Source organism: Bubalus bubalis, chromosome 5, assembly GCF_019923935.1.
Source record: "Bubalus bubalis isolate 160015118507 breed Murrah chromosome 5, NDDB_SH_1, whole genome shotgun sequence".
NCBI lineage: Eukaryota > Metazoa > Chordata > Mammalia > Artiodactyla > Bovidae > Bubalus > Bubalus bubalis.
The window spans coordinates 110801484-110821099 of record NC_059161.1 but is presented as its reverse complement, the minus strand read 5'-3'; the positions used below and the strand labels follow the sequence as shown (position 1 = coordinate 110821099).

Genomic DNA, 19616 nt, shown 5'->3' with positions numbered 1-19616 from the left:
AAGAATCTGCCTGCCAATGCAGGAGACATAGGTTCGATCCCTAGTCCAGGAAGATCCCACATGCCATGGGGCAACTAAGCCTGTGTGCCACAACTACTGAGCCCATGTTCCAGAGCCTGGGGGCCACAACAAGAGACGCTGCCACAATGAGAAGCCCATGTACTGCAGCTAGAGAGTAGCCCCCACATGGCAACTACGCTAAGCCCGGGCAGCAGTGAAGACCCAGCCCAGCCAAAAATAGATAAATAAATTAACAAAAGAAGAGCGAGGGAGAGGATCAGGCAGAGCCCTGCCTGAGTGCCTGCTCAGTCGCTTCTGTCGTGTCTGACTCTTAGCAATGCTGTGGACTGTAGCCCACCAAGTTCCTCTGTCCACGGGATTCTCCAGGCAAGAATACTGGAATGGTTGCCATGCCCTCCTCCAGGGGATCTTCCTGACCCAGGGACTGAACCTGCATCTCCTGCATTACAGGCAGATTCTTTACCGCTGAGCCACCAGGGAAGCCTGCAGAACCCTGTTGACATCTTGAAAAAGAAAAAAACAAATCAAGTGAAGGCTTCATCCAAGGTGCCCTGCAAGCAGAACCAGCCTATCCAGGGCTCCATTGCCTCAGCTCAGGGAGCCCTGGGGAGGGGAGCCATGGCTCAGGTGTGGGCAGGGCATTCTCTGTAGATGCCCAACTGTGAACAGCATACAAACCTAGAGTTGGCCAGCTTCCCAAGTAGCCTAGATTGATAAGATGCCAATCACTTTGATAAAAAAGGGCCCCCTAAACTGATCCTGGAGGAAGTCAGTATGTCCATGTTAGGAAATCACCATATCATTCTTTCCTAGGCAGTGTGTGCTCCCCTTTATGTTATTCATTTTTATTAAGGTTCTTTTATTATTGATGACCATTATTATATGTTTCTATACATACTATGTTCAAAAGCAGAGACATTACTTTGCCAACAAAGGTTCGTCTAGTCAAGGCTATGGTTTTTCCTGTGGTCATGTATGGATGTGAGAGTTGGACTGTGAAGAAGGCTGAGCGCCAAAGAATTGATGCTTTTGAACTGTGGTGTTGGAGAAGACTCTTGAGAGTCCCTTGGACTGCAAGGAGATCCAACCAGTCCATTCTGAAGGAGATCAGTCCTGGGATTTCTTTGGAAGGAATGATGCTAAAGCTGAAACTCCAGTACTTTGGCCACCTCATGCGAAGAGTTGACTCATTGGAAAAAACTGATGCTGGGAGGGATTGGGGGCAGGAGGAGAAGGGGACGACAGAGGATGAGATGGCTGGATGGCATCACTTACTCGATGGATGTGAGTCTGAGTGAACTCCGGGAGTTGGTGATGGACAGGGAGGCCTGGCGTGCTGCGATTCATGGGGTCGCAAAGAGTCTGACACGACTGAGCAACTGATCTGATCTGATCTGATACATACTATGGAACCCCACTCTACTGTTTATATGCATTGGGGGACAGGACTTGACATATTTTTTAAATAATCACTTCCATTAGGATGTAATATTACCACATCATAGAAAGTCTAGAAACTAGAGAAAAGAAAAAAAAATCAACTCAAATCCCACCCGTCTAATACAAACTATTAGCATTTTGGTGAATTTCCTTTGAGTTGTTTTCCTATGCATATTTTAACATAGTAGTAATTATCTTCCGGAGAAGGCAATGGCACCCCACTCCAGTACTCTTGCCTGAAAAATCCCATGGATGGAGGAGCCTGGAAGGCTGCAGTTCATGGGGTAGCTAGAGTCGGACACAACTGAGCAACTTCACTTTCACTTTTCACTTTCATGCATTGCAGAAGGAAATGGCAACCCACTCCAGTGTTCTTGCCTGGAGAATCCCATGGACAGAGGAGGCTGGTGGGCTGCCGTCTATGGGGTCGCACAGAGTCGGACACGACTGAAGCGACTTAGCAGCAGCAGCAGCAGCAGCAGTAATTATCTTCACTTATATTTTGCATATTTTCTTTTTTTCACTTACCATAGTTATTATATGCAATTTGCACATTATGTAATTCTCATAAATGATTGTTTCAAGGGTTTCATAACATTCTATCAATTCTATGAACCATAATTTATTTAACCCTATCTCAATGGTTAAATATTTAGGCTGTTTTTGCTATTATACTTTTAAATTTTTTTGGTATCTAGGATTATTTTCTGAGAACAGATTGACAAAAGTGGGATTACTGAATAAGAGGGTATGAAGACTATTTTGACGGCTGACTGTTGTTGTTTAGTGGCTAAGTTGTGTCTGACTTTTCAACCCTATGGATTTAACCCACCAGGCTCCTCTGTCCATGAGATTTCCCAGGCAAGAATACTAGAGTGGGTTGCCATTTCCTTCTTCAGGGGATCTTCATGACCCAGGAATCGAACTCAAGTCTCCTGCTTGACAAGTGGATTCTTTACCACTAAGCCACCTGGGTGGCCCACATTGATGCCAGATTGCTTTTTAATGCATGTTTCAGTCTAACCGTATTCTGTAGGCGTTTTGCTCAGCAGTGTTGTCTTTACGTTATGGCCCATGCCTGGCATCGATATGGTGACAGTCTGGGCTGTCTTGCTCTTTAGAAAGAAGGCCTCTCAAGAAGGTCCTTCTCACACCCCCGAGCACTTCACACTACGGGGCACTTGCTGGATTAGGAAGAACTAACAGGATCTCTGACCAGGGTGGAGGCGGCCTTGAAAGAAACGTCTCAGTATGTTACTTTGTTAGGATGAAGAGCAGAAAATTAATGTCAGACTTATCGTGCATAACTCGAAATGCTTGTTTCTGCTTTATAAAGACATTCTCTTACAAAGAGCCACCTGTCTAGCTGTCACCAGATCACACGTAAATAACAGAAAACAGGTCTCCCAGGGGAGTGCTCCGGCTGGATTGCCCCACTGTTCATCTCTCTGCCCCCATGCTTTCCATACCCTTTTACCCCCATGGGGGTTCAATAGGCTTCAGTGTAAGACTCTCCCTCTACTCTATCTCTGTGAGCAAAATGTAATTAAGAACGCCTCCCTGACACTCCTGGATTTTCTACCTTCAAACAGGTAGGAAACTGGAGCTGTCTTTGTCCATTGAAAGACAGTGCTTCTTGAAGAGGAATACACAGGCCAGTGGTGGTTCGTGAGATTTCTCCCAGAAACTGATAGGTGATGCCCTGTAGTATTTCCATTTATGATGAAACTGACTCCTCTTATTTCTAGTACAAATTAGTACTCTGTTCAGACGTAAGACAAGCTCTAAGAAAACCAGCAACAGAGTGCAATTTTGACTTTAGGACTACCACTCAAGCTGTTTATTGCGCAAGAATACCTAGCTTGGAGGGATAGTGACTGGGCGTGTAGCAGGTCAGTTAAGACTGATACCCAGCCTAGTGGCCACTCTTCAGTTTGTGTACCCTAGCATGAAGCTATATCCAGTTAATGTTATTATCCTAGGAGTACCATTTGAAAAAATATATTTCTTTCTTCATTTGGCTTGCTCCGGGTCTTAGCTGCGGCTTTCGGAATCTTCAATCTTTGTTTCGACATGTAAGCTCTTAGTTGAGGCATATAGGATCTAGTTCCCTGATCAGGGATCAAACCCAGGCACGCTGGGAGCACAGAGTCTTAGCCACTGGACTACCAGGGAAGTCCCAGAGTAGCATTTTTAAATAAACTTTTTATTTAAGAACAGTTTTAAATTTACAGAAAGATTATAAAGTAGTACAGAGTTCCCACATATACCACACCCAGTTTCCTCCATTGTAAATGTCTTCCATTAGTATGTACACTTGTTGTAACTAAGGAATCAATCAGTTCAGTTCAGTCAAGCAGTCATGTCCGACTCTTTGCGACCCCATTCATGGGGTCCCTATCCCCATGACATGCCTGGCCTCCCTGTCCATCACCAACCCCCGGAGTTCACTGAGACTCACGTCCATCGAGTCAGTGATGCCATCCAGCCATCTCATCCTCTGTCGTCCCCTTCTCCTCCTGCCCCCAATCCCTCCCAGCATCAGGGTCTTTTCCAATGAATCAACTCTTCGCATGAGGTGGCCAAAGTACTGGAGTTTCAGCTTTAGCATCATTCCTTCCAAAGAAATCCCAGGGCTGATCTCCTTCAGAATGGACTGGTTGGATCTCCTTGCAGTCCAGGGGACTCTCAAGAGTCTTCTCCAACACCACAGTTCAAAAGCATCAATTCTTCGGCACTCAGCCTTCTTCACAGTCCAACTCTCACATCCATACATGACCACAGGAAAAACCATAGCCTTGACTAGACAAACCTTTGTTGGCAAAGTAATGTCTCTGCTTTTGAATATGCTATCTAGGTTGGTCATAACTTTCCTTCCAAGGAGTAAGCGTCTTTTAATTTCATGGCTGCAGTCACCATCTGTAGTGATTTTGGAGCCCAGAAAAATAAAGTCTGACACTGTTTCCACTGTTTCCCCATCTATTTCCCATGAAGTGGTGGGACCAGATGCCATGATCTTCGTTTTCTGAATGTTGAGCTTTAAGCCAACTTTTTCACTCTCCTCTTTCACTTTCATCAAGAGGCTTTTGAGTTCCTCTTCACTTTCTGCCATAAGGGTGGTGTCATCTGCATATCTGAGGTTATTGAGATTTCTCCCAGCAATCTTGATTCCAGCTTGTGTTTCTTCCAGTCCAGCATTTCTCATGATGTACTCTGCATATAAGTTAAATAAGCAGGATGACAATATACAGCCTTGACATACTCCTTTTCCTATTTGGAACCAGTCTGTTGTTCCATGTCCAGTTCTAACTGTTGCTTCCTGACCTGCATATAGGTTTCTCAAGAGGCAGGTCAGGTGGTCTGGTATTCCCATCTCTTTCAGAATTTTCCACAGTTTATTGTGATCCACACAGTCAAAGGCTTTGGCATAGTCAATAAAGCAGAAATAGATGTTTTTCTGGAACTCTCTTGCTTTTTCTATGATCCAGCGGATGTTGGCAATTTGATCTCTGGTTCCTCCGCCTTTTCTAAAACCAGCTTGAACATCAGGAATTTCACGGTTCACATATTGCTGAAGCCTGTCTTGGAGAATTTTGAGCATTACTTTACTAGAGTGTGAGATGAGTGCAATTGTGTGGTAGTTTGAACATTCTTTGGCATTGCCTTTCTTTGGGATTGGAATGAAAACTGACCTTTTCCAGTCCTGTGGCCACTGCTGAGTTTTCCAAATTTGCTGGCATATTGAGTGCAGCACTTTCACAGCATCATCTTTCAGGATTTGGAATAGCTCAACTGGAATTCTATCACCTCCACTAGCTTTGTTCATAGTGATGCTTTCTAAGGCCCACTTGACTTCACATTCCAAGATGTCTGGCTCTAGGTCAGTGATCACACCATCGTGATTATCTGGGTCGTGAAGATCTTTTTTGTACAGTTCTTCTGTGTATTCATTCCATTTACCAGTTTTGTCTTCCTTGGTCTGCTCTTAACTGTGACACTTTATCAGATTTCATTTGTTTTCAAGGATCTTGCCAGTTTTGAAGAGTCCTGGTCAGGGATCTTGTAAGATGTTCTTTGGTTGGAATTTGTCTGATGTTTTCTCATGATTTAGACAGGGATCATTGTTTTGGGGGACGACCTCAAAGGTAAAGGGCCACTTTCATCACATCATATTAAGGGTACAATCTATCAACATGACTTGTCACTCCAGAGCAAAACTTTGATCACCTGGCTGAGATCGTGTTTGTCAGGGTTCTCCAGGTAAAGTTACTCTTTTTTCCCTCACTTTTCATCTTGCTTTAGAAGGACATCACTATGTGCAGCCCACAGTTAAGAAGTGGGCAGTTATTCTCCACCATCTCAAGAGCAGCGTACCTGCACACATTATTTGGAATTCCATAGCATTGGAGATTTACCATCCTCTCTGTTTATTTGCTCTACTTATTTATTCAATCACTGATTTATGAGTCTATACTGTATCCGCATTATTGGTATGGATATTTATTTTATACTTTGGGTTATAATCCAATGCTATTTTATTGCTCACCTTCCTCCATCTTTAAGTGTTAAGTGTTAGTCACTCAGTCATGTTGGACTCTTGCATCCCCATGGACTGTAGCCCGCCAGACTCCTCTGTCCATGGGATTCTCCAGGTAAGAATACTGGAGTGGGCTGCCATTTCCTTCTCCAGGTGATCTTCCTGACCCAGGGATCAAACCCTGGTCTCCTGCATTGCAGGCTGATTCTTTACTGTCTGAGCCACCAGAGAAGCCCCATCTTTAGACGCTGGGAATTCTTTTATTTTATTTATTTATTTTTTTTGTATCCCATTGGTGTAACCCATCACAGCTGGCTTTTTTTTAACTGTGTTTAGTTGTTTCTCCCAAAACAAAATATGCTGAAGTCCTAACCCCCAGTATCTCAAGATGTGACCTCTTAGTCTGAAATAGGGTTGTTACAGACATAACTAGTTCAGAGGAAGCCAAATTGCAGTAGAATAGCCTATTAATCTAATGTGACCAGTGTGTTTATAGGAAAAACAGAGAGACATGGGGAGAAGATGGCCATGTGACAACAGAGGCAGAGATTGGAGAGATGTGTCTACAAGCTAAGAAATGCCAAGGATCACCCATAAATACTAGAAACCAGGGAGAATCAGGGGAGGATTCTCCCTTACAAGTTGCAGAGGTCGCATGGCCTTGCTGACACCTTGATTTTAGACTTCTGTGTGTGTGTGTGTGTGTGTGTGTGTGAGTGTGTGTTGCTCAGTCGTGTCAGACTCTTTGCAACCCCATAGACTGTAGCCCACCAGGCCCCTCTATCCATGGGATTCTCCAGGCAAGAATACTGGAGTGGGTTGCCATTTCCTTCTCCATCTACTGACCCTCTACAATGTCAAATTCAAGATGATATTCTTTTTTTTTTTAAGCTTCATCATTTGTTGGTGGTTCCACAATGTCCTTTTCTTCTCCAGAGCTTAGTTTGTAAATGAAAGCGGGTGGGCCGGGGGTCCATGGAGCCCTCTGGTGCCCTTGCATGATGCACAGGCCAAAGGGAATAGAGGCCCCTTCAAGGTCACCTTCCTACATGTGATTCCTGCTGCTGTAGAAGAACAAATGTTTTTATTAGGAAAGGAGATGAGCCCCATTCTTCATAGAATTTTAGTGTCAGAAGAAACCTTAAAAATGAGATCCAAATAATTTTTTAATGACACAGGGAGAATGCTTATGATAATTTAACATTAAGGGGAAGGAAAAGCATGTTACAAAATTGTTTGATTTCACTCTGCAATACACTATATAATAAGGAAGCAGACTCCACCAAAATATTAACAATTGTTTTCTCTGAGTGGTAGAATAATAGGTGTTTTTAATTATCTTGTTTATACTTTGATGTATTCTCCACGCTTTCTATAATAAGTACACATGACTTTATCATCTGAAAAGGAATGCTGAGAAAGAACTTAAAAGATGTCTAGTCCAAGTCACCTCTCCACTGCAGAGATGAAGAAACCAGTGCCCAGAGAGATTAGATGGTTTGTCCAACATCATGCGCACATTCAACTGAAAAGTCAGGAACCCATGTGCTGGCGTAGAGCGCGTCTCTTCCACAGCTCCTGGTCAGCGGGTGGAGCACATCTAGAGTAAGCCCTGGGGAAACACCACCCCCACTTCCTCCCACACCACACATGCGTCCACAACCCCCTTTCACCTGGTCCAAAACACCAAGTTAAAAATGGCTCCCAAACCCTCCCCCTATTTCATCCAGGGGCATGGGAGCCCTTGCCATCTCTAGAGAGGGGAAAGGAATTTTTATTTAGTCTCTGAGATAGGCAGGCCTTCAGTGAGACCTTTATCTCACTGAAACCCAGCAGTGAGAATGGGGGAGAAAAGGACTGACATTGTTGAGGCTAACTCAACAAACTAAGCCTTAAGGCTGCTTTGTCCCCATTTTACAGATGAAGAGACTGAGGCACACTCATGGCCACCAGGAGCAGAACTGGGATCCAGACTCATGCGACTTTCTGGCCCAAGCCCTCCCATGACCAACATTACCACCCAGCCTCCCTGCTATAACACATTTTGGGTGCATATTCAAAGCCCCGTATGTATTTGTTGAATTTATATAATGACCCCAATTGTGTCCCATGCCTAAGAGTTCAGCAGGCTTTCAGCAGACTCTCAAATAGCACCCTGGAAACACCTGCCAGCCTAGCACAGGTGGCCTGGTCTGCGTCCAAGGTGATGGATATGATGCCAGATGTGGGAGTCTGGGCACTTCTGGGTACCCACTTACCTTTGTGCAGGACATCCCCCAAGCTTGATGCCCTGTCGAGAGGCTGCTCCAGGAAGATATATACTGATGAGAAATCTCAGCCCCCAAATTCATTTTTCAAAGAAGCCAAGCAAATCTGGTGATTTATCCTCTGTCATCCTGATCCCAGCATATGTTCCACATCAGGTAAGTGAGATAGAAGGGATGGTTCAGCAAACATTAAGTTAAAAGAAACCCTGTCAGGCTTCCCCATGAATAGCAGGTTTTTATTTAAAGCCACAGAGTAATTAATTACATTGGGTAAAAAGCTGAGGCTCTCTCCTGCACTGCACTTCTCAAGTATGTTCCGCAGAAGACATTGTTCTTACACAATCACGGTGCACACGCCCACGCTGGCTTTGTGTTTGTGCTGCTTCCTCATTTTTTTTTCCTTCTCGTCTGCTGTCCTTTCCTGTTGTTCTTTGAATATGAAATCCTCCCTGTCTCTCTCTCTGTGCTTCCTGCCTATCTTCCCTCTCCTAATCCCTCACCATCTCTTCCCTCTGCTGGGACTCCTGTTTCTAGTTTTATTAGACATTCTGTTCTCCCTTCCACACACAACTTGGGGCTTCCTGTTACCAATGGGTGAAGCCAGGCTCAGCCCAGCTCCCCCTCCAACCCTGCCTCTGGTGACAGAATTAGAGCTTGTTCTCTTCATCCCTTCCAGCATCTCCTCCTGAAGGTACAGATGCTGGCAGAGCACTTGGTCCTGTCATTTCTGCTTGGTCCTAAGAAGGGAGTCATACCATGTATCATTAGTTCATGAAATGAATCTGATTAGTAGAGAGTGTCATGCCTCTAGTTGGCGACTATAGTAGACTATTTTGGATGGAGCCATGTAGATGGACAGATTGGAGGAAGGAAATAAAATAGTATGGAAAGACATTATTGTTTTATTCGTATGTTCATTCAATAAGTATTTATTGGGACTTCCCTCATGGTTTGGTGGCTAAGACTCCAGGCTCCCAATGCAGGGGGCCTGGATTCACCTCTGGTCAGGGAACTAGACCCCACATGTTGCAACTGAAGATTCCACATACTTCAACTAAGACCTGGCACAGCCAAATACATAAACAAATATTTTTCTAAAAAAGAGGCATTTATTAAGCATCTACTGTGTGCTAAGTTTGATATCAAATGTTGAGAATATTAACCTAAAGTAAAATAAGATTCTGATTCTTAACGGTCCAGTTGGTGAGATACACAGTTCAGTTCAGTTCAGTTATTCAGTCATGTCTGAGTCTTTGCGACCCCATGGACTGCAGCACATCAGGTGTCCCTGTTCATCGCCAACTCCTGGAGCTTACTCAAATTCATGTCCATTGAGTCGGTGATGCCATCCAACCATCTCATCTTCTGTCGTCCCCTTCTCCTCCTGCCTTCAATCTTCCCCAGCATCAGGGTCTTTTCCAGTGAATCAGTGCTTCACATCAGGTGGCCAAAGTATTGGAGAGACACAGGAAAGCAACAATTATAAATACAAAACGAGATCTTATAAGTAGTGATTGGGCAAGATTTTTTTGGACTACAGGAGAGGATATTATCATCTAGGTGGGATAGAGAGAAAAAGAGTTAACCTTTAGGTTTCCCAGGAAACAGTTCTGCAAACAGTGTCATAAAGGAAATAAATGTATTTTAGGAAGAGAGAATAGCCCCGTTCCCGGTTGCAGAGGAATAAAAGGTCGAATCCTGTTGAGAGCCCACTAGTGCAGCATGTCTGGAACATGAGCAAGGGTAGGAGACCCACGGGATATGAAGCTGCAGGGCTTCAGGGGCAGGTCAAGGAACTTTTCAAGCCCTACCATGGAGTCCAGACTTCAGTATGTGGACCATAGGGAGCAACTGAAGACATTTAAGCAAGAGAATCACATGGTCTGTCTTGCATTTTTATGAATCACTGTGGCAGATGTGTGGATTGGCTTATAGGTTTCCAGGACAGGTGGCTGGAGACAACCTTTCAGATAAGAGATGATAAAGCCTATACCCATAGCCGTGGTGATGGACAGAGGTGGCAGGAGCATTTGTCAAGTTTCTGTTGTGTTCTAGGTGTTGGGCTGGATGCTTTCTTTCGTGTTACCGCATATGTGTGTTCAGAAGCGTGTACACGACTGCATAACTCATCACACCAAAACTGAGCACACAACTGGTAGACTATAAAATAATAAGAATGGCAGCTCCTCTGCACCAAAATGCTACAGATGGGATTGAAATAGCTTGTCTTGGTGTTTACATGGATGACGTGATAGCTTTTGTTCAAGAAGAGCTAACATGGCATTTTCCATACACCACTTGTAGGAATGAATGTCGGCACAACCTTTCTGGAAAGCAGCATGGTCCTACTTTTCAAAAGCTGTATAACAGGCAATTTTTGTTCCAGCGATTTCTATTCTAGAAATTCAAACTAAGGGAAAAAATGAGGGATGAGTGTGAAGATTTAGCTAACAGGATATTTATTGCAGCATTGTTGTCGTAGCAGAAATATAAAAGCCATTCAAATTGCAATGATTGAGGCCTGGTTTAATATGTTATAGCGCAACTGTACGGCCACGTAGTTTGCAGTCTTTTGGTGCCGTGGAAGTATATTATTGGACATGGAAAGATGTTCACACAGATTTACCCCTCTTCAAAGATGCAGTCTAAATAAAAACGGTTGATTGCTATGCAAACACAACTTGAAGACAGATTCCCTGGCATGCTCCTGCACTAGTTTTCAATATATTTTTAAGTGAAGAAGCAAGCTACAGAGCAACATATATAGTGTGATTCCATTTTAATTAAAAAAATATGTGCATGTGAATCTCATGAATAAATAACCCTAAGAAAGGATGCCATGATATCTACTGAAATGTTAATGTATTTATCACTGGATAGGGAACCATAGGGGTTGGATCATTATTATTTTATTCTTTTGGGTTGTATATAGATTTTGTCATTTATTTGTACAATGGGCATGTATTTCTTTTTTAAATTTATTTAGTTTTAATTGAAGGATAATTGTTTTACATATTGTATTGGTTTCTGCCATGAAAGTGAAGTCGCTCAGTCATGTCCAACTCTTTGTGACCCCATGGACTGTAGCCTACCAGGCTCCTCCCTCCATGGGATTCTTCAGGCAAGAGTACTGGAGTGGGTTGCTATTTCCTTCTATGGTTTCTGCCATACATCAACCCTAATCAGACATAGGTAATACATATGTCCCCTCCATTATGAGCCTCCCTTCCACCTCCCACCCCATCCCACACCTCTAGGTTGTCACAGAGCACCCATTTGAGCTCCCTTGAGTCATACAGCAGATCCCTGGCCATTTATTTTACATACTGTAGTGCATATGTTTCCATGCTAGAGTAGCATGTACATGTTTCCATGTATTTCTCATATTTAAAAAAAGAGGGACTTCCCTGGTGGTCCAGTGGTTAAGAATCTGCCTTCTAATTCTGCAGGTCCAATCCCTGGTCGGGGAACTAAGATCTCACAGGCCAACTAAGCCCACACACTGCAACTAGAGAGAAGCCCATGCACTGCAACAAAGACCCAGTGTAGCCGGAAAAAAAGAAAAGAGGAATAAGGAAGCCTATCACAGTCCTAACAAGCACGCAGAAAGTCAACTTACCCTCTCCTGTTGCTTCATTTATGTGGCTATCCTGCTTTATGTACCTATTGTTTCTAGGCATCATGGAAGGTACCAAAGATACAGGAATAATTAAGCATGATTCCTGTCCTCAAGGAGCTTATGGTCTAGCAGGGAAACTGATTAATAGATAAATAGTTATAACATGGTATGGTAGGGAAAACAGTGATGAAAGTGTTTACAGCGTTTGGTGGGCTCACAAATGAGTCCTGTAGGTGATTAAAAAGTGACTTGCACGGTGTGACTGCTGTTCAGCCCTCCGTGCCTCTCCTCTTGTCTTGGTTAGAAAAGAGGCAGCATGGTAGGTGGACAGAGGACAGCATGGGAAAACAGCTCTAGTCTGGCCATTTAGCAAATGCAGTTTTTTTGTCTATGAGGCCAAACGTTGTCATTTGCTAAGACCTTTCTCTGCCTCCAACCTATCTTTCCAGTCTCACCTTCTGCTGTCACCTTCATTAACCTCACATCCTGCCTCTCACCTGAGTGATTACTGTCCTCTCCACCTTGCAGACCCTTTAAGCACTTGGTGACTTGAAACACACCATTCTCTTTACCTCTAACCCAGGCTTCTCGACCTCAGGACTGTTGACCTCTGGGACTGGAGAATTTTGGATGGTGGAGGGGGGCGCATTGTGCTGTGCCTGCGTTTTGGAGGATGTTTACAGCATCTCTGGCTTCCACTCTTTAGAAGCAGTAGCCTCTCTCCAGTCATGATAATCAAAACTGTCTCCAGATACTTTCCCTGGTGGTCCAGTGGCTACAACTCTGCACTCCCAATGCAGGGGGCCCAGGTTCAATCCCTGGTCAGGGAACTATATCCCACATGCCACAAGTAAGACCCAGGGCAGCCTAATTACTTAACTAATCAATTTTAAAATTAATTAGTTGGTTAACTAATGTCTCCAGATGTTGCCAAATATCCTCTGGGAGAAATAAATCTCCTCAGTGTAAGAACCACTGGGATCCCCAATCATGGAACCTCAGAAAGGTCACTTCATTGTTGGGCCTGAGCCTTCATCTAGAGAGTAGAAGTAGAAGCAAGCAAATGCCTGTGGCTATGGCGGTCATGGTTCATTCAGGTTTACTGGGATGCCCCTCACCACCATGCTCTACACTGTGCTGTGGGATCAGGGGACATGGGGAGAAGCCCTGTTCCTGCCTCTCAGGTTGTAGGGGAACCTCTACATGTCCAACAATTACCCAGCGACAGGCTGCAGCATGCGAGCCGAATCCTGAGCATTCCTGCCCTGCAGTCCAGCTAGCAATGCCATGCCAGGTTTCTGGACAGCTTATCTCTTGACATTTGGGGTTTGGTACTGCTCACAGGGGCTTCCCAGGTGGCACTTGTGGTAAAGCGATGCAAGAGACATAAGAGGTGGGTTTGATCCCTGGGCGGGGAAGATCCCCTGGAGGAGGGCATGATAACACACTTCAGTATTCTTGCCTGGAAAGTCCCAGGGACAGAGGAGCCTGGTGGGCTACAGCCGCAAGGAGTTGGACACAACTGAAGCAACTTCGCACGCACGCACGCACCACCCACAGGTGGCCGTGCTGGCATCTTGCAAGACATCTATGAAGCATCTATGGTGCCAAATCCAAATTTCTAGGACCTCAAAAGTCCTCGCACGGTCACCACTCTCCTGGGCTTCTGGGAACTGCTCGGGACATTGCCGTGAAATCTGGCCACTGCACCACCCAGGGCTGCTCTGAAAAATGCTCTCTGTGGTGAAGAAGGCAGGCAGGGGACTCGGTGGAGGAAAAGGACCTCCACTAAACCATCTCCTCCGTTCTCTTTGGATGACTGTGAAGTTTAAAATAGTCGACTTCTCTGATGCCAAAATCCCCACGCTTTGGAAACATGTCCTGCAGTGTTTCAAGCTAGAGCTGTTTCTAGAGAAGGTCTCTCAAGAGACCGGGATTCACCCTCGCGTTCACCCACTTGGTGTGGGAGGCAAGGTCCACCTGGTCCTGCAGCCCTGTGTCCCTGATGAGAGGCATTGCTCTTGTTTTTCAGTCGCTCAGTCGATTCCAGCTCTTTCACAACCCCATGGACTGTAGCCTGCCAGGCTCCTCTGTCCCTGGGATTTCTCAGGCAAGAATACTGGAGTGGGTTGCCATATTTCCTTCTTTAGGGGATCTTCCCAACCCAGGGATCAAACCCCCGTCTCCTGGGTTGGCTGGTGAATTCTTTACCACTGAGCCACCAGAGAAGCCCAAGAGGCACTTTTCTGGCACTTGTTCATCATCTTGTTTGACTTGCCAACCACCCCAGGAAGTAGGTGGCTGTGTCTTTATTCTACTATTGGGAAATTGAGGTTTTGAGAGGTTTCATCACTGGCTAAAAACGGTCAGAACAAGGACCTGAAACCCAGATCTCTGCCTCCGTCCATGCTCACTGCCCAGCCCCTCAGGAAGCTCTGTCTGAAACACCCCTTTCCTGACCCATGCTCTTCACTCCTGCCTATGTGGGTGTGCAGGGGGCAGAGGACTTGGGAGGGAATCCCCTGCAGACGAGGCTGAGCTGGTTTCCTGAGGCCAGGCCTCAGCAGAGCAGGCAGAGACTCAGGAAGCCCCCAAGGTGAAGGGCACCCCACAAGGACTGAGCCAGACCTGACTGGGGAAGATGCCCAGACTCCCACCATGCTGCCTCCAGAGCCTGGACCCGCCCCCTCGGAGCCTGGTCCCTCCCCCTTGGAGCCTGGCCCCACCCCCCTCGGAGCCTGGCCCCTCCCTGTCGGGAAAGGGCTGTGGCACCCGGGGCTCAGCACCCCTCCACCACTCCTCAGCCACAGGAGTCAGGAGCCTCCAGGCAGCCTCTTTCTTCAAATTCTCTAGGTAAAAGAGCAGAAACATGGCCAGTGTGATGTGAGGAACCCCAGACTTGGCTTGAGAAGAAGCGAATTCAAATCCCAGCTTACTCCCTCATCTACAAAATGCAAATAATATCATTTCTCCCTCTAAGATCTGTGTTAGATTTAAAAATAAAATTTAACTCTTGATATATTCAATATCTTATAATAACCTACAATGGAAAAGAATCTTTAAAAAGATATACACATACACACACATATGGGTATGTGTGTGTATATATATATATATATATATGTATATAAATAGATAGACTGTATGTGTGTGTGTGTATGTGTGTGTTTGCTCAGTCGGGTCTGACTCTTTAAAACCCCATGGACTGTAGCCCACCAGGCTACTCTGTCCTTGGGATTTCCCAGGCAAGAATACTGGAGCAGGTTGCCATTTCCTTCTCCAAGGGATCCTCCTGACCCAGGGATCAAACCTGTGTCTCCTGCGTTGAAGGCAGATTCTTGACCATGGTGCCACCTGGGAAGCCATATGTGTGTGTGTGTGTGTGTATACACAACTAAATCACATTGCTCTATGCCAGAAATGAATACAACAATGTAAATCAACTGTATTTCAACTTTTAAAAACATAAAAGAGAGGGGGAACCATTGCCAAGACCAATACCAAAAAAAAAAAAAAATCACATACATAAGGTATTTTCCAGCACCTGGTCCACGAAAGGCAGTTTTTACTGGGAAATGTTTCCTGAGCACTTACTAGGCACCAGGCATAAGAGCAGACAGGCCCTGAGGTCCTGAGGAAAGAGACAGGCTCTGGCATCCTCAATGGTCTGGAAAGCCAGGCAGGCAGGGCATGACCGGGCTGCACAGACCCACTTAGCTGATTGGGAAGCCAGGGAGGAGGAGCATGGTGGTCTCAGGCGCTGGCCCAGGACTCATATTTATCTCCCAGGGAGTCGAGATGGCCCCCTTGGTCATGGAGCCCCCACTACCTACATTGCCCACACAAAGCTGGCTTTATTGGAAGTGTCCATGCTGCTGGGGAAGATCTGTAACTTGATGCTTAACACAGTGGGACCAGGGAGTATTCCATTTTGCTGTCGGGAACCCACTTCCAGTGCATCCATCTGAATTTTTAAATCGATGGACTCCTTAAGTGAGCGCATCTGGCAAACAGCTCCTTCTGCCTGCCTCCCATGGCTTGCATATTCTTTGACAAAACAACAGGGAGGTGAACACAGTGATTTCTAAGAATGAGGAGCTGCTCTTCTACCTAGGGAGTTGGGTATCCATTGTTTACCCCAACTGCTTAGAGACAATCAAGCCTAGTAGACAACTGGTTATCAATAGCATAATGGGGAAACTCTGTTATGATTTTATTAAGATAAACCACATTTGGGAGTCCTGGGGTGCAGCGGGGGTCCATTCTGGGCTGCTGTTGGGTGGGGCAGCTCACAAGCAGCGTCCAGGACTTGTTCAGAACAGCCAGGAGCAGGAGGGCACCTTACACGTTGTTGTTCAGTCACTCAGTCGTGTCCAACTCTGCGACTCCAAGGACTGCACCACACCAGGCTTCCCTGTCCATCACTCTATCCCTGAGTTTGCTCAAACTCATGTCCACTGAGTCGATGATGCCATCTAGCCATCTCATCCTCTGTCGTCCGCTTCTCCTCCTGCTCTCAATCTTTCCCAGCATCAGGGTCTTTTCCAGTGAGTCAGTTCTTCACATCAGGTGGCCAAGGTATTGGAGCTTCAGGGTCAGTCCTTCCAGTGAATATTCGGGAGCTTTAGAAAGAGGAGTGGGAGGTTGGGCTACAGCAGGAGCCAGCTGTCAGCTTGGTTTCCACTAAGAGTGCAGATCCAATTGGCTCGGAAGATGGGTCAGCATCTCCGAGAGAGCCCTGCCCTGCAGGAACCAACCCAGCCCAAGGGCTGGGCTGTCCAAAGGAGAATTTTTCCAACTGGAGCTGAAAGCACTTGACAGGAGCCCCATTCCGTCTCCACCCTGAGGGGTGGGGGGTCACGGGTCATGCAGATGCAGGGTGGGGGTGAAGGGTACAGCCCACACCACTGTCTGCCCCTCTGTTTACGTGCTGCACACACACATGCTACATTAGGCTTGGGTGAGGGCACAGGTGGTGTCTCAGGTACCGGTAGCCCAGAGACCTCATGACCAAAGCAAAATTCCATAACTGAAGCCAAACCAGGCCACTTCCCCGTCCACCTGCGTGTCTGAGGACAGAGCCTATCTCAAGACCATGGATGCCTCAGCCTGCTGCCTAGCACCCGGTGCCCATCCTCTGGGTTCCAGCGGGAGGTGATAGAGGTGGCCACTGGCGTGGATTCCAACTTCTGTCTCCCTCCCCCTCCACACAATGTGGCTCTTCCTGGGGCCTGTTTCCCTGCTGGGTTAGGGCCCTTGTCCCTAACCTCCATCTCTACTCCCTACCCCTTCTTCATGAATTTAATGACCTGAAGATTCCATGCCAGAGCCAGTACATGAGTCCCTAGCAGAGTGTGGGCCACAGAAAAGCCATTTGCTACAAGGGGCTTCCCTCCCGTTTGCCTCCCTCTTTCCTTCCAGGCTTCAGTGTTCACTCTGTTACCCCTGGGACCCCCATCATTTCTTCCAGCCTGTCACAGGACCTACACCCTCGCCCCAACTTTGTCCTGTCTGCCAAAGTATCTGGGGACAGTGTGTATGTATGTGTGCATGTTTGCTCACTCAGTTGTGTCTGACTCTTTTGTGAGTCCCCGTGACCCCATGGACTGTAGCCCACCAGGCTCCTCTTCCATGGGATTCTCCAGGCAAGAATACTGGAGTGGGTTGCCATGCCCTCCTCCAGGGGAGCCTCCCGACCCAGGGATCTAACCTGTATCTCTTGCATCTCCTGCATTGGCAGGTGGGTTCTTTAGCACTCATGCCACCTGGGAAGCCCTATCTCTGCAGCAGGTTGAGAGGAAACAGGGGACCACTCTGTGCCCTGCCTCCCAGGGATCTGGAAAGTCTCCATAAGCATCCAAACAATTGAGACTCAGAGAAGGTCTTTTTGCTTTCCTTCAATCACTCGTTCAGTACTTACTGTCTTCCAGGTTCAGTGTCGGGGACGGCGACATGAGAGATGAATAAGGCATGTGGGTCCCAGGCTCCAAGGAGCTCACAGGAAACACACAGACAGCTTGACGCTCTTCCTAGGGCAGAAGCTAGTGCTCTCAGGGCAAGAAGGACCGTGGATTGTCTCCATTACTCATATCTCTGCAATGACCTAGGTTCTAGACCCAGGGTTGGTTCTCACACCTCACTGGGTCTTGAATTAGAGTTCCCCAGAGAAACAGAACCAACAGAATGTGTGTGTATATATATATATACACATATGTGTGTGTTATCCATATATTTATATGTGTGTGTGTGTGTGTGTGTGTGTGTGTGTGTGTGTGTAGAGAGAGAGAGAGAGGGAGAGAGAGAGATTGATCTTAGGGAATTGCTCACTCGATTGTGGGGCTGACAAGTCTAAAGCCTGCAGGGGAGGCCAGCAGGCCAGACACCCAGAGCAGAGCTGCAGTCCGAGTCTGAAGGCCATCTGCCACCAGGATGCCCTCTCACTCAGGGGAGATCAGTGTTCTCTCTGTTCAGGCCTTCAGGGGATTAGATGAAGCCCACACACAAGTGGAGCCCATTGAAGGACAATGGACTTTACTCCAAGTCCACTGACTTCAATGCAAAATCCAAAAAGCACCTTCAGAGAAACAACCAGAATATGTTTAACTGCATATGTGGGCACGGGCATCAGTTGACACATGAAATTAACCATCACTGTCCTTTAAAATCAAGCAATTGAACTGCAGTGAGTTGGAAGATTCCTTCATTCCCAGCATTTTAGGAGATAGCAGTTCTGGTAAACGAGACACAGACTGTCCTTTCCCTGTTGGAAGTTTTTAGAGAACCAAAGCTATTCTTAGCGGTTTGCACAAGATCAATGATGCCGTCAAATGATGCCACAGTGTGCCCCTCCCCAGCTTACTGCCAATCATGAAACCTCAGGACCTGATTTAGCTCAATGTCCTGGTTCTAATGTTCATGGGAACCACCTGGGGACCTTTCAAGAGAGCAGTTTCCCAGCCCATCTGTGAAGACTTGGATTTGTTAGATGTGGCCTGGACGCTGGGGGCCTGCGTCCTAAAGCCTACGCAGTGAGAAAGGAGCTACTTGGGACCTGGGAAGAAGCACCCCAAGACAGGAGGCTGAAAACAGCATGACTGCATCTCCAGGAGGCCGTGTGATTAAGGAGCCCCAGGTGACTTCATCGGGGGTGATCTGTGGACACTGGAAAACACAGGCCTGGCCTCCCCAGAGGATCTTGGGCTAAAGCAGTGAGGACGCAGTGGGGCAGGGTGTACAAAGGGCGAGGTCAGTGCCCTTGGAAACATCAGCTAGCATCTTGCCATCCCTTTGCTTCTTCCTGCCGTCCTGCTGCTCACCCAGCCCTCCCACCCTGTGGCTGAAGCTTCCTTCTCCCAAACCGCTTCCTCAAATTCTTCCTTACTCTTCTTGAAATTCCAAATTCCAAACCATCCCTGATGGCTGGGGTGCCTAGGTTGGTGTCTAACCTGTACACGCACTCTCTGTTACTCTCTATTCCAAAAACCATCTTAGCAGTCTTGAGTTTGAGGGTCTGCTCCTCAAAAAAATGATATGAGGAAGGAATTCAGCATCCTTCCTGAACCCGGTACCCTAAATCCTACTGCTGTGTTTCGTTTCTAATTTGTAGCACCTCTTTCCTCCCAAATAACAGTTGGGGACTTCATCAGACCTCCCCTGGGTGGTTGGGAGTCTAGAATAGATACGACTTTCCATCAGTGAGAGATGCACTGGGTCTGTCTGCCCACGGAACATG

General features: G+C 46.5%; 1 protein-coding gene and 1 non-coding gene across 4 annotated transcripts in view; both read left to right on the top strand.

Moving 5' to 3' along the window:
• KIRREL3 (kirre like nephrin family adhesion molecule 3) overlaps positions 1–19616 on the top strand; it is a 607178-nt gene that overhangs the window by 226420 nt on the left and 361142 nt on the right. The window lies entirely within an intron of this gene.
• TRNAG-CCC lies at positions 12642–12714 on the top strand. The gene has a single exon. It is a non-coding gene; the product is annotated as a tRNA-Gly (tRNA).